The sequence below is a fragment of the Salvelinus sp. IW2-2015 genome, unplaced genomic scaffold, assembly GCF_002910315.2.
Source record: "Salvelinus sp. IW2-2015 unplaced genomic scaffold, ASM291031v2 Un_scaffold4978, whole genome shotgun sequence".
Lineage (NCBI taxonomy): Eukaryota > Metazoa > Chordata > Actinopteri > Salmoniformes > Salmonidae > Salvelinus > Salvelinus sp. IW2-2015.
The window spans coordinates 14,975-31,337 of NW_019946246.1; the positions used below are offsets into that span (position 1 = coordinate 14,975).

At 41.3% G+C, this 16,363-nt stretch overlaps 1 long non-coding RNA gene across 1 annotated transcript; it reads left to right on the forward strand.

The window, feature by feature from the left end:
- Positions 1–10,173: 10,173 nt before the first annotated feature.
- Positions 10,174–11,848, forward strand: LOC139026512 (uncharacterized). The gene is made up of 2 exons (XR_011478326.1): positions 10,174–10,220; positions 10,924–11,848. It is a non-coding gene; the product is annotated as an uncharacterized lncRNA (long non-coding RNA).
- The last annotated feature ends 4,515 nt before the right edge of the window (positions 11,849–16,363 follow it).

Below are 16,363 nucleotides of genomic sequence, written 5' to 3' on the forward strand. Positions count from 1 at the left end.
ACTGATATTAGATCTGTAGGATGCGTAAGGACAACTGATATTATATTCTGTAGGATGGTTAATGACTGATATTATATTCTGGTAGGATTTAAGGACTAACTGACTATTATATTCTGTAGGATTGGTAAGGACTAGCTGATATTGATATTCTGCTAGGATGGTAATGACTGATTATTATATTCTGCTAAGGTGGTAAGGACGTAAACTGATATTATATTCTGTAGGGATGCCGTAAGCGGACTAACTGATAATTATATTCTGTAGGATGGTTAAGGACTTGATAGGATTATATTCTGTAGGATGGTAAGATCTGATATTATATTTGTAGGATGGCTAAGGACTAACTGAATATTTATATTCTGTAAGGATGGTTAAGGACTAACTGATATTATATCTGTAGGATGGTGGTAATGACTGATATTATATTTTGTAGGATGTAGGACTAACTGATATTATATTCTGCTAGGATGGTAAGAACTAACTGACTATTGATTCTGTAGATGGTAAGACATTTAACTGATATTATATTCCCTGTAGGCATGGGGAAGGACTAACTATATTATCATCTGTAGGATGTAATGGACTGATTATTATATTCTGTAGGATGTTAAGACTACCTGGATATTATATTCTGGATAGGATGGTTAATGGACTGATATTATATTCTGTATGAGGTGGTAAGGGATAACTGATATTATATTCTGTAGGCATGGTAGGTCGGTAAGGACTGGTTAGTATTATATTCTGTAGGATGGTAAGGACTAAAATATATTATATTTGTAGGATGGTAAGGACTAACTGATATTTATATTCTGTAGGATGTTAGGACTAACTGATGTATTATATTTCGTAGGATGGGTAAGGGACTAACTGATGATATATTTTCTTAGGATGGTAAGGACTAACTGATATTATATTCTGTAGGATGGTAAGGACTGACTGATATTATATTGCTCTAGAGATGGTAAGGACTGACTGATATTATATTCTGTAGATTGTAATGGACTGATATTATATTCTGTAGGATTGGGTTAATGACTGATATTATATTCTGTAGGATGCGTAATGGACTATTATATCTCTGGGTGTAAGGATTGGTAAGGACTAACTGATATTATATTCGTTGTAGGATTGTAAATGACTGGATCATTATATTTGTAGGAAGGTAGGAGCTAACTGCAATATTAATTCTGCTAGGATGTAAGGACTAACTGGATATTTATATTCTAGTAGGATGGTAAGACTAACTGATATTATATGTCTTGTAGGGAGTGCGTAAGACTAACTGATATTATATTCTGTAGCGATGGTAATGGACTGATTATTATATTCTGTAGGATGGTAAGACTAACTGACTATAGGGTATATTCTGGTAGATGGTAATGACTGATATTGATATTCTGTAGGATGTAAGACTAAACTGATATTATATTTCTGTAGGATGGTAAGGAGGGACTAACTGATATTATATTCTGTAGGATGGTAAGGACTAACTGATATTATATTCGTTAGAGATGGTTAAAGGACTAACTGATATTATATTCTGTAGGATGCGTAAGGACTAACTGATATTATTATTCTCTAGGATGGTAAGGACTGACTATATTTATATTCTGTAGGATGGTAATGACTATATTATATTCTGTAGGATGGTAATGACTGATATTATATTCTGTAGGATGGTTAATACTATATATTCTGTAGGATGGTAAGCGACCTAAACTGATATTCATATTCTGTAGGATTGGTAAGGACTAACTGATATTATAATTTGTAGGATGTAAGACTAAACTTGATATTATATGCTGTAGGATGGTAAGGGACTGATATTATATTCTTGTAGCGATGGTGAAGGACGAACTGATATTTATATTCTGTAGGATGGTAACGGACTAACTGATATTATATTCTGTAGGATGGTAAAGGACTAACTGATATTTATATTCTGTTAGGATGGTAATGACTGATTTATATTCTGCTAGGCATGGTAAGGAACTAACTGATAATTATATCTTCTGTAGGATGGTAATGACTGAATTTATATTCTGTAGGATGGTAGGACTAACTGCTATTATATTCTGTAGGGTGGTAAGGACTGGTATTATATTTGCTGTAGGATGGTAAGGACTTAAAAGATATTATATTCTGTAGGGATGGTAAGGACTAACTGATATTATATTCTGTAGGATGGGTAAGGACTAACGGATTATATTATATGGTCTGTAGGATGGTAAGGACTCGACTGATATTAGTATTCCGTCTAGGATGGTAAGGACGGACTGATATTATATTCTGTAGATGGTAAGACTGTTATTATATTCTGTAGGATGGTAAGAGCTGAATTATATTCTGTAGGAATGGTAATGACTATTATATTCTGTAGGATGGTAAGGACTAACACTGATATTATATTCTGTAGGATTGCGTATTGACTGATATTATTTATTTGTGTTAGCGAAGGTAGGACTAACTGATATATATATTCTGTAGGCATGGTAAGGAAGAACTGATATTATATTTCTTGTAGGATGGTAGGACAACTGATATTATATGTCTGAGGGATGGTAAGGACTAACTGATATTATATTTCCTGTAGGATGCGTAATGACTGATATTACATTCTGTTAGGATGGTAAGGACTAACTGATATTATATTCTGTAAGGGATTGGTAAGGACGGTATTATATTCTGTAGGATCGGTAAGGGGACTAACTGATATTTATATTCTGTAGGATGCGTAAGGACTAAACTGATATTATATTCTGTCAGGATGGTAAGACTAACTGATAGGATATTCTGTAGGATGGTAAGGACTAACTGATATTATTTATTCTTTTAGGATGGTAGGACTAACTGCATATTCATTAATTCTGTAGGACTGTAAGACTGACTGATATTATAATTCTCTAGGATGCGTAAGGACTGGACTGCATATTAGTTATTCTGCTAGGATGGTAATGACTGATATTGATATTTCGTGTAGGATGGTAAATGACTGATATTATATCTGTAGGATGCGTAATGACTATTATATCTCTGTTAGGATGTAAGGACTAACTGAGTATTATATTCTGTAGGATTGGTAAGACTAACTGATATTACTATTCGTGTAGGATCCGGTAAGACTAACTGATATTATATTCTGTAGGATGGGTAAGACTGATATTATATTCTGTAGGATGGTAGGACTAACTGGATATTATATTCTGTAAATGGTAAGGACTAAGCGGAATGATATTCTGTAGCGATGGTAAGGGACTAACTTGATACTATTATATTCTGTAGGTGGTAATGACTGATATCTAGATTCTGTAGGACCGGTAAGGACTAACTGATATTATATTCTGTAGATGGTAAGGACTGATATTAGTATTCTGTAGGATGGTAAGGACTAACTGGATAATTTTATTCTGTAGGATGGTAAGGACTAACTATTTTATATTCTTAGGATGGTAATGACTGATTATTATATTCTAGTAGGATGGTAATGACTGATATTATATTCTGTAGCGATGGTAAAGGGACAACTGATTATTATATTCTGTAGGATGGGTAATGACTGTATTATATTTCTGTAGGACGGGTAAGGACTGAACTGATATTTATTTCTGTAGGAACGGTAAGGACTAACTGAATTATATTCTGCTGAGGATGGTAAGGACTAAACTGATATTATATTCTGTAGGATTGGTAATGACTTGATATTATATTCTGTAGGCATGGTAAGGACTAACTGATAGTATATTCTGTAGGATGGTAAGGACTTTTGGTATTATATTCTGTAGGGATAGGTAAGGACTAAAGTATTATATGCTCTGTAGGGGTGGTAAGGACTTAAACTGATATTAATATTCTTGTAGGGATGTAAGGACTTAAACTGATATTATAATTCTGATAGGATGGGTAAGACTAACTGATATTATATTCTTTAGCGATGGTAAGGGAACTAACTTGCATATTATATTTTGATAGGATGGTAATAACTGACTGATATATATCTCTCTAGGATGCGTAAGGACTGGACTGACTATATATTTCTGTAGATGGGCGTAATGACTGATATATATTCTGTAGGATGGTAATGACTGATATTATATCTGTAGGAGGGTTCATGACTATTATATGTCGTGTAGGATGGTAAGGACTAATTGATATGTTATATTCTGTAGATGGTAATGACTGATATTATATTTTGTAGGGAAGGTAGGACTAACTGATATTATCTTCTGTAGGATGCTGTAAGGACTAACTGATGATTATATTCTGTAGGATGGTAAGGACTTAACTGATATTATATTCTGTAGATGTAATGACTGAGATTATATTCTGTCAGGATGGTAATGACTGATAATTATTATTCTTGTAGGATGGTAAGGACTAACTGATATTATATTCTGTAGAGCATGTAATGACATGATATTATATTCTGTAGGATGGTAAGGACTAACTGATATTATATTCTGTAGGATGGTAAGGACTGGTATTATAGTCTGTAGGATCGGTAAGGACGACTGATATTATATTCTGTTAGGATGGTAAGGACTTAAACTGATATTATATTCTGTAGGATGCGTAAGGACTAACTGATATTATATTACTGTAGGATGTAGGAACTAAGCTGATAGTTATATTCTTTAGGATTGGTAAGGAGCTAACTGATATGATATTCTGTAGATGGTAAGGACTGAGCTGAATTATACTTCTCTAGGGATGGTAAGGACTGAACTGATATATATTCTGTAAGGATGCGCTAATGGACTGATATTAGTATTCTGTAGGATGGTAATGACTATTTATATTCCTGTAGGATGGTAAGGACTAACTGATATTATATTCTGTAGGATTGGTAAGGACTAACTGATATTATATTCTGTAGGAGGTAAGACGTAAACTGATGATTATTATTCTGTAGATGGTAAGGATCTTGATATTATAATTCTTAGGATGCGTAAGGACGAACTGATATTATATTCTGTGGATGGTAAGGCACTAACTGATATTATATTCTGTAGGAATGGTAAGGACTAAACTGATATTAGGATTCGTGTTAGGATTGGGTAATGACTGATATTATATTCTGGTAGGGACGGTTAAGGCACTAACTGATATTATATTCTTGTAGGGATCGGGTACAGGCACTGATATTATATTCTGTGAGGGATGCGTAAGGACCTAACTGATATGTATATCTGTAGGATGGTAAGGGACTAACTGATATCTAGATTCTGTAGGTATGGTAATGAACTTGAGTATTATATTCTGTAGGATTGGAATGACTGATATTATATTCTGTAGGATGGTAAGGACTAACTTGATATTATATTCGGTAGGATGGTAATGTGACTGATATTATATTCTTGTAGGACTGGTAAGGACTACACTGATATTAACTATTCCGGTTGGTAGGACGGTAAGGGACTAACTGATATGTAATATATTCTGTAGGATGGTAAGGATCGCTCAAAACTGATAGTATTATTCTGTAGGCATGTAGGGCGACTAAGCTGATATTATATTCTGGAGTAATGGTAATGGATACTAAGCGTTAGAGTTATTAGATTTCTGTAGGATGGTAATGACTGATATGATGAATTCTGTAGGATGGTAAGGACTAACTGATTTATATTTCTTAGGAATGGTAATGACTGATATTATATTCTGTTAGGACGGCGGTATAAGGGAACTTAACTGAGTATTTGTATATTCATGGTGTTCTAGGACTGTAAGGGACGTAACTGATTATTATAATTCTGTAGGATGGTAAGGACTCTTGAGACTGATTGGTAAAGTCTTGCTTGACAAGGCCATTCGTCTCAGTGCGCCCTCCTGTTGAAGGCGGGTACGTTTTGAGGCGCTAAAGAGAACTAAAGGCTGGTACCATTCCTTACAGTATATTTCGTCGCTAGGGAGACTGGGGATCTACAGGAGGTAGACGTGAATATTGTATATTCTGTATGGTATCAATTACGGTATATCGCACCTGATCATATTCTGAAATTTACTGTTAGGATAATATCAAGTTAGTCGCTTTAACACAGGACTTAACCTGAAATTCCGACCCATAATATTTATAGATATTACTGTCGGTCAGGTAAAATTAGTCCGATTGCTTACCATCCTACATGCAAGGTATAATATCAGAGTATTAACCATCCTACAAAATATAAGGATGCCAGGTTTACTGCTTGGTCTTACCAGGACTTTGACCACGTGACTAATGGTATAAATTAGTCTGTGCTCAGAGTGTGATAGCCGTGTAATGACGAGACCACGAAACATAACACGCCTTGACATCCGTTCCCAGACCGCATCTGAGGATGACAGCTTCTCTCAGGCCTCATCACGACCCGCTTTCACAGGAGGAGCTGAGACTGGCCTGTCACAGCCTACCCATCAGTAAAAAATCCTATTTACACACAACATACTACCACCACTACTACAACTACTACCACGATGACGATTATACCCCGACGACAACAATACCACTAACTACTACTACCTATACCACGACGACAACTACTACCACTACTACTACTACTACTACATACCACGACGACAACTGACTTTACCACTACTACTACTACTACTACTACCACGACTACCAAACTACTTACCACGCATGACGAATTTACTACCCCGACGACAACTACTTACCCATACTACTTACTTACTATACTACCACGACGACAACTACTACCACTACTACTACCTACTACTACTACCACGACGACAACTACTACCACTGAACTTACTACTACTACTACTACCACGACGACAACTGACTACCACTACTTACTACCACTACCTACTACTACTAATACTACTACCACGACGGACAACTACTACCACTACTACTACTACTACCACGACGACAACTACTACCACTAACTACTTACTACTACTACTACCACGGACGGACAACTACTACCACTACTACTACCACGACGACAACTACTACCACTGACTACTACTACTACCACTACCACTGCCATACTACTGCGTTGTCCTCTGGTGTCCTCACTTAACAGCTACTCGTCCTGGGTCCTCTGAGGTCCTCACTCAAACAGCTACCTCTTCCTTGTAGGGTCCTTTGAGGTCCTCACCTCAACAGCTACTTCTTCCTGGGTTCCTTCTTGGGGTCTCACTCCACAGCTACTTCTTCCTGGGGTCCTCTGACTGTCCTCACTCAACAGCTTACTCGTCCTGGGGTCCTCTGAAGGTCCTCACTCAACAAGCTACTCTTCCTGGGGTCCTCTGAGCGCCTCATTCAACAGCTACTTTTCCTGGGGTCCTCTGAGATCCTCACTCAAACAGCTACTCTTCCTGGGGTACTCTGAGGTCCTCCACTTAACCAGCTACTCTTCCTGAGTCCGTTCTGAGGTCCTCCACTCAACAAGCTACTTCTTCCTGTGGGCCTCTGGGGTCCTCACTCAACAGGTATACAAACATAGGTATGTGTGTGTGTGTGTGTTGTTGTGTGTGCTGTGTGTGTGTGTGTGTGTGTGTGAGTGACTGTGTGCATGGTGTGTGTGTGTGTCGTTGTGTGTGTGTGTGTGTGTGTGTGTGTGTGTGTGTGGGTTTGTTGGCAGGTATTATAACTGATGTGCCCTTCGCGGGCTGTGTGTTTCGTGGGCCGTCGAAGCTGTCGTCATGCCAACCCCAGAGTCAAAGACATTTGAGAGCTACCAATGGGAAACGGCCTGGTATAAAACCCACAACACGAGTAAGTTCTATCTCTCCTGCACTCTCTCTCCATCCCTTCATCCCTCCAGTCGTGTGTATCTTGCCATCTCTCATCCTTCTATCATTGTATCTCTCCATCTCTCAATCGTTGCTACAGTAGTTTTGTCATCTCTCCATCCCCGTCTATCGTTGTATCTCTCCATCATTGTATCTCTCCAATCCCGTCTATCATTGTCTCTACATCATTGTATCTCTCCTCCCTCTATTGTATCGCTCGTATCACGTGTATCGTTGTATCTCTCCAGCATTGTATCTCTCCATCCCTCTATCATTGTCTCTCCATCATTATATCTCTCCATCCCTCTATTGTATCGCTCATCACTGGAATCGTTGGTTATCTCTCCAATCATTGTATCTCTCCATCCCTCTATCATTGTCTCTCATCATTTGTATCTCCCATCCTCTATGTATCAGCGTCTATCACTGCATCGTTGTATCTCTCCATCATTGTATCTCTCCATCCCTCGATCATTGTCTCTCCATCATATATCTCTCCATCCCTCTATTGCTATCGCTCTATCACTGTATCGTGGTATCTCTCCCAATTCATTGTATCTCTCCATCCCCTCTATCATTGTGCTCTCCATCATTGTAATCTCTTCATCTAGCATCCCTCTATCTTCTTCATCTCCTTGGGTCGTTGCATCGCTCCAGTGCTCTATCATTGTTATCTCTTCATCTACCATCCCTCTATCTCTTCATCCCTCTGTCGTTGCATCTTCCATTGCCTCTATTCCACTGTATCTCTTCATCTAGCCATCCCTCTATCTCTGCATCCCTCTGTCGATTGCATCTCTCCATTGCTCTATCATTGTATCTCTTCATCTTAGCCATCCCTTATCTCTTCATCCCTCTATCGTTGGCATCTCTCCATGGCCTCTATCATGGTATCTCTTCATCTAGCCATTCCCTCTATCTCGTCATTCCCTCTGTCGTTTGCATCTCATTCATTGCGCATATTTCATTTATCTCTTTCATCTAGCCATCCCTCTATCTTCTTCATCCCTCTATCGTTGCATCTCTCCATTTGCTTCTTATCATTGTATCTCTTCATCTAGCCATCCCTCTATCTCTTCATTTCCCTCTCATCGTTGCATCTCTCCATTGCTCTATTCAAATTGTATCTCTTCATCTAGCCATCCCTCTATCTCTTCAATCCCTCTATCGTTTGCATCCTCCATTGCTCTATCATTGTATCCTTCATTCTAGCCATCCCTCTATCTCTTGATCCCTCTATCATTGTCTCCTTCCATCATTATATCTCTCTATCACTGTATTCTCTTCATCTAGCCATCCTCTATCGTGGCATCTCTCCATTGCTCTATCATTGTATCTCTTTCATCTAGCCAGTCCCGGCTATCTCGTTCATTCCCTCTATCGTTGCATCTCTCCATTGCTCTGATCATTGTATCTCTTTCATCAGCCATCCCTCTATCTCTTCATCCCCTTTTTATCATTTGTCTCTCCATCATTATATCTCTCTATTCACTGTATCTCTTTCATCTAGCCATCCCTCGTATTCTTCTCCATCCTCTATCGTTGCATCTCTCCATTTTGCTTTCTATCATTGTATCTCTTCATCTAGCCCATCCCTCTATCTCTTCATCCCTCGATCATTGTCTCTCCATTCATTATATCTCTGCTATTCACTTGTATCTCTTCATCTAGGCCATCCCTTCTATCGTTTGCATCTCTCCATGGCTTCTATCATTGTATCTCTCCATTCACTGTATCTCTTCATCTTCTCATCCCTCTGTCGTTGTACCAGTAATCTCTTCCATTGCTTATCATTGTATCTCTCCATCATTGCATCTCTTTAAACTCTTCATCCCTCGATCGTTTGAATCTCTCCATTGCTCTATTTAAACGCCAAATATCAAACACATGGGCTGACATTTAGTCAAATCTCCTCGTGAGATGGCTGTCCTGTCTAATAACTGTCTGTTGCTTAGTGATCCAAGCTGGTCTCAGTTGTCCTAAACAGATGTCAACATGTTAAGCCAGTCTCCTGTTCTCTCCCCAGGCAAACATGTTAAGACAGTCTCCTGTTCTCTCCCCAGGGACAACATGTGAAGACAGTCTCCTGTTCTCTCCCCAGGACAACATGTTAAGCCAGTCGCCTGGTTCTCTCCCCAGGACAACATGTTAAGACCCAGTCTCCTGTTCTCTCCCCAGTGACAACATTGGTTAAAGACCCCAGTCTTCCTGTTTTCTTCTGCCCCAGGGACAACATTGTTAAAGCCAAGTCTCTCTTTCTCTCCCAGGACAACATGTGTTAAGGGGACAGTTCTGCCTGTTCTCTCCCAGGACAACACGGTTAGCCTTGGTTTTTTTTTTTCTTTTTTTTCACGGTGTTCATTGAATTGTGGATGCTGATGGCCTGTTCTCTCGCCCAGGGACAACCAGACAGGACAGTGGAATGCGTTCTGTTCGTCAGAGGAGTTTGAGATGATCCAACACGAACACAGAGGAGCCAAGTATGTTTAAACACACCAATAAACATTTCATGCCCTTTTAAATGACAAGCCGCCTGTCTGGGGTCTGTGGTGGGTCCTGTCTGTCTGTGTGGGTTCCTGTCTGTGTGGGTCCTGTCTGTCTGTCTGTGTGGGGTGCCTGTCTGTTTTTTTGAAAAGTTTTTTAAAAAACTGGTTCAGGAAAATAACAGCATACGTCCTAACAGCGGTACTCCCCCTCCCCTCTTATACCCTCCTCTCCCCTACCCCTCCCCGCCCACCTCCTCCCGCCACCTCCTCCCCTCCTCTCCACCTCCTCCTCTCATCTTCTCCCTTCCCCCTCCCCCTTCCCTTTCTCTCCCACCTCCTCCCCTCTTCCCACCTCCTCCCCTTCCTCTCCTCGCCCACCTCCTCCCCGCCTGCCAACCTCCTCCTCCTCCCGCTCCCGCCAAACCTCCTCCCCTCCTCTCCCACCTCCTCCCCTCCCCCTCCCCTCCTCTCCCACCTCCCCCGCCCACCTCCTCCCCTCTCCCTCCCCGCCCACCTCCTCTCCCACCTCCTCCCCTCTCCAACCTTCCTCCCCTTCCCCTCCCTGCCCCGCCCACCTCCTCCCCTCCCCGTCCCACCTCCTCCCCTCCCACCTCCTCCCCTCCCCTTCTGCCCAAATCCCCGCCCACCTTCCTCCCCTCTCCCTCCTCTCCCACCTCCGCTTGTCCTCTCCCCCCAGAAGTACAGAGCGCCTGGTGGTGGTAGAGTACCAGCGTAGCTCCGTTAATTCCACAACTCCAGACACCGACCAGCCTTCCTCTCCCAGCTCTCTGGCCAGACCTTTTACAACAACGAGTATGGTCAGCTGTCAGAGGAGGGCAGGGTCCTGGACTTCTTCTCCTCCCCTGATGATACACACTGCCTCGCATCCTCCAACCTGTGATGTCATCATCATCAAAGTGGGCTAGCCCCTCCCCCTCTGATGTCATTATTATAATCACAATGGGCTAGCCTCCCCCCCTCTAACCTGTGATGTCATCATTATCATCATCAAAGTGGGCTAGCCCCTCCCCCTCCGATGTCATTATCATCTCAGTGGGCTAGCCCCTCCCCCTCTAACCTGTGATGTCATCATCACAGTGGGCTAGCCCCTCCCCCTCTAACCTGTGATGTTATCACCACAGTGGGCTAGCCCCTCCCCCTCTAACCTGTGATGTTATCACCACAGTGGGCTAGCCCCTCCCCCTCTAACCTGTGATGTCATCGTTATCACCACAGTGGGCTAGCCTCTCCCCCTCCAACCTGTGATTGACTACAGTGGGTTCTAACAGTTTGGAGTCCTAACTGAATATTGCTGCTTCACTATTTTTTAAGAAATTAGCAATATTAATTTTGGATTCCAGTCTTGCTAGCCACAAGGGTTGGGAGTATGTTGTAGTATACTCAATTCCCTCTGTGTCCCTCCTTCCCCTCTTCATGGCCTACTGGCCCATAATGGACTGAGCTGTCTGTACCTGCAGTTCTCTATCCAACCACTGGGTGGCAGTAGTATGTCAAAACCAAAGTATTTTATATCTACCACAGTTCAGATTTTATACAGAGTAAGCTTCTTTTGTTTATTTGTACAAAAATATGAAAATAAAAAAGGCAATATATCTTCTTTAGTCATGTCTCACATCTGTTATTTTGTTGATAATGGAAGAGTCCAAACTTTAAATTACAGTATGTGAGTCTGATCTGTTAGTACAACATCTCATGATTAGGTCACTGTAGAGTGAGGAGGAGGGGTGTTCAGAGAATGGACTGGACGTAATGTAGGAAGACCAGAGATGTAATATAGGAAGACCAGAGATGTAATATAGGAAGACCAGAGATGTAATATATGAAGACCAGAGATGTAATATATGCTGGTGACTTAATGTCTCTACTCCAGATGACTTAACTTGTTCAGACAGGTCTAGAATGTTCTGTATTGGTATCTCTCTAGGGTGCTTCCCATTGAGTGCACTACTTCTGACCAGGGCCCTTAGGACTCTGGACAAAAGTAGTGCACTTTATAGGGAACAGAGTGCCAAGTGGGACAGAACAAAGGTTTGGGGAGCATCCATCCACCTGACTGAAGGAGGGATGAGGGTGAAGGAGTCATCAACGATGGCGTTTTGACAAAGATGACGGAGTAAAAGCCTCTTGACATAATGTACTTGTGGTCTCYGCTGAGGATAGAACAACGAAGATCAACGACATGTGGTCTCAGATATCTGCTAAACTATTACCGCCTTTATCAGTGATGGGCGTAGGACTGGTGACTAAGATGAGGTGACAGCGTAAAAACAACAGCCCAGACACAGCTAGCTACATGTGGACTGAATCAGGGAGCTGAAGTCAACATTGCTAGGTTAAACACACGTCGGCAGAGTGGAACTATAGAATTACAATGAGCGCCAGTTCTATGGGTGGAACGTTCCCACTAAAGTATCAAACAAATACGTCTGTATTAAAAAAAAAGTTTTATGAAACACGTTTTTCATTGGCTTGGAATATTCCAGGCCGATTGAGTAAGGACAGCGAGTAACTAGATCATCACAAAATCATCGTCTCTAAAAAACAGGAAGGAGATTGAATAGTCTGAGGTCAGTGGTTGTCTGTTGTCATGAGGAAGTAGGAACTGGAACACCGTGGTTGCTAAGGTAACTTTACTGCTAGTACAACGGGTCGTTGCAGTGGATGACACGTCATCGGATTCTCTCATAACAGGAACATGTCTGACCTAGTCCAGAAATACCCGTTTTAACAAAGACTTCAGTGGCCTTCATCTTAGTTGGCATGGTAACGATGAGCCCATTGATAAAGACCATCTTGACGGAATCCCAACTAGCACCCTATTCCCTGTGTAGTGCACTACTTTGATGATAGCCCTATGGGCCCTGGTCTAAAAGTCATGCACTACATTTGGAGATAGAAATGGGCTATATCCCAAATGGCACCCTAACTAAACAGTTCCCTCCCTTCCCACTGAAACCCTGTAACAAAGGTCAAACGGATAATACCGAATTGTTATCAATTTCAAAGCAAAAGAACACAACACATTTACATACAGACAGTGTAAAATATAAAAGACGAAACTAAGAAAATACTATTCTTTTGGCAAAAATAAGACATCCGAATCCTTTAAAAATTCTCAGAAAGTAAAAAAGAAAAAGAAAAATGGGTAAAAGCAAGAAGAATTTCATTACAACAGGATGAGACACAAGGACATTGAACAGATAGTACGGTCAGTCACAATGGATTTTGGGAAACATTCTATAAAAAGGGGCGGYGCAGAAAAGATTTGACCACTGATTGCCAACGTTGTCGCTGGTCTATAATTCAGCCAATACCGTCACAGATTCAACACTATGACAATCAGAAACCCCTGGTTCAGTCAACGTTGAAAACAACAACGTTGACAGAACGCTGAAAAGACTTGATTTGTGTTTGTGAGACACGACATGGGCTTCACAAAACGTAAAGGCACAACTTACGATCTTCCTACAGTCGACCGTCCATCCCGTTGTCGTATGGGGAAGTGGAATGCCAGTCTCTATCTCAAGAGTATAAAGTCTCCTTTCCTTCCTCTGCTCTGACAGATGAAGGAACGTATGCCTCAGTGGGTAGAGCATGGCACTTGTAATGCCAGGATGGTGGGTTCGATTCCCGTTGGGGCCACACAACAAAATGTGTACCATGAATGCTTTGAAAAAGATCGTCAGCTAAATAGTATATATATTGTATATTAGATTCAAAGCAGCTTGAAGGAAGGAAGCAGTGAGAGAGAATCAAAGTGAAGGAGACGAAGCAGGTGAAGGAAGGAAGCCTGGAGACTATTGAATACACCCGTATCTGATTTATAAAGACATTTTATGGGGGCGTTAGTTGATACGAGTATGCTCCTCGGACAGCTAGTGATATTCCTCAGGACATCTTCCTATCTGGATCTTCCCAGGCCTCGGAGGCTTGAAGTATAAGAGTCTATATGCCTGCTACCTGAACTCCCCCGATGATTACACGGAATCTGGATGGGAGAGGGAAGACAGGTAGTTATGGTTTAGTCAGCGGTAGGTTGAACCAGGATGTGGACATGAAGCTAGGTGGTTGAAGTTAGGTATGGTTAGCGTTAGGAGTTAGTGGCTAGCTTAGGGGTTACGTTAGGTAACTTACCATAGTTATGACCCCGTAGAGGGTGTCTCTCCTGTGTACTGACTTATGGACTAGGTCATACGGTACCAGATAGCGGAAAATCCGTTCCTGGTGGCATAGGCTACATATCCTCAGGGCGGACAGAGAGAGAGAAAGACATGTTTACTGGTTGGACAATATGTAGCATAACATGTGTTTTATCTTTGATTTTATTATTTTATGTTGTCGTCTTTGACTAAGTCTCTCTTGAAAAGTCCAGATAACTCCTAGTATTGTCCTGTTCTCCATGTTTGTAAACACACACACACAACACACACACAACCACACACACACACACACACACACACACACACACACACACACACAACCACACACACACACACCACACACAACACACACACACACACACACACACACACACCACACACACACACACACACACACACACACACACACACACACACACCACACACACACACACACACACACACCACACACACACAACCTTAGAGGAGCATGGCGATGAAACACATCCCCACCAGACGTCAACCACAATGAGACTACACCAAGAACTATCTTCACTGGTCAGAGAACAGCTTCCACAAACCTGTGAACCATCTGAGAGACAAGGCAAGGCCTTCTATGCCATCAAAAGGAACATACAATTCAACATACCAATTAGGATCTGGCTAAAAATACTTGAATCAGTTATAGAACCTGTTACCCTTTATGGTTGTGAGTTCTGGGGWCTGCTCACCAACCAAGAATTCACTAAATATCCTCTGTTTACAATGTAAAACACCAAATAATGCAGAGCAGWATTAGGCCGATACCCGCTAATTGTCAAAATCCAGAAAATAGCTGTTAAATTCTACAACCACCTAAAAGGAAGTGATTCCCAAACCTTCCATAACAAAGCAATCACCTACAGAGAGATGAACCTGGAGAAGAGTCCCCTAAGCAAGCTGGTCCTGGGGCTCTGTTCACAAACACAAACACACCCCACAGAGCCCCATGACAACAGCACAATTAGACCCAACCAAATCATGAGAAAACTAAAAAAAGTATTACTTGACACATTGGAAAGAATTAACAAAAAAACTGAGCGAACTAGAATGCTATTTGTCCCTAAACAGAGAGTACATAGTGGCAGAATACCTGACCACTGTGACTGACCCAAACTTAAGGAAAGCTTTGACTATGTACAGACTCAGTGAGCATAGCCTTGCTATTGAGAAAGGCCGCCGTAGGCAGACCTGGCTCTCAAGAGAAAACAGGCTATGTGCACACTGTCCACAAAATGAGGTGGAAACTGAGCTGCACTTCCTAACCTCCTGCCAAATGTATGACCATAGTAGAGACACATATTTCCCTCAGATTACACAGATACAAAAAGAATTCAAAAACAAACCCAATCTTGATAAACTCCCCTATTGGGTGAAATACCACAGTGTGACATCACAGCASCAAGATTTGTGACCTGTTGCCACAAGAAAAGGTCAACTAGTGAAGAACAAACACCATTGTAAATACAACCCATATTTATCTTTATTTATTTTTCCTTTTGTATTTTAACCATTTGCACATCGTTACAACACTGTATATAGACATAATTACGTGTCTGTTGTTCAGCATAAAAGTACTCTGTAGCCACTTAATGTGGACACCAGGACACCAGGACACCAGGTGAGACCACACACACAATAACAGTCTCTTCTTCACTTCATCCATCTCCCTCTCTCCCTAAATCCTCTAGGTTATATCAGCTGTGTCGTGAACCCCTCCCGTATCTGAACTGGCTGACACAGAGGGCACAACCATGATCATAGGTGAGAGGTCACTTGGTCGGTCAACAGGAAGTATTATTAAAGAGATGCTTTACATTGAAATACAGACAGAAGATGTAGTAATCCCAGAGTTAATGATCCAATGTCAGTTTTGCATTTCACCTCCTGATGATTATGATGACAGAGCGTTTAGAATAATAAAAACAAGGCTTAAAC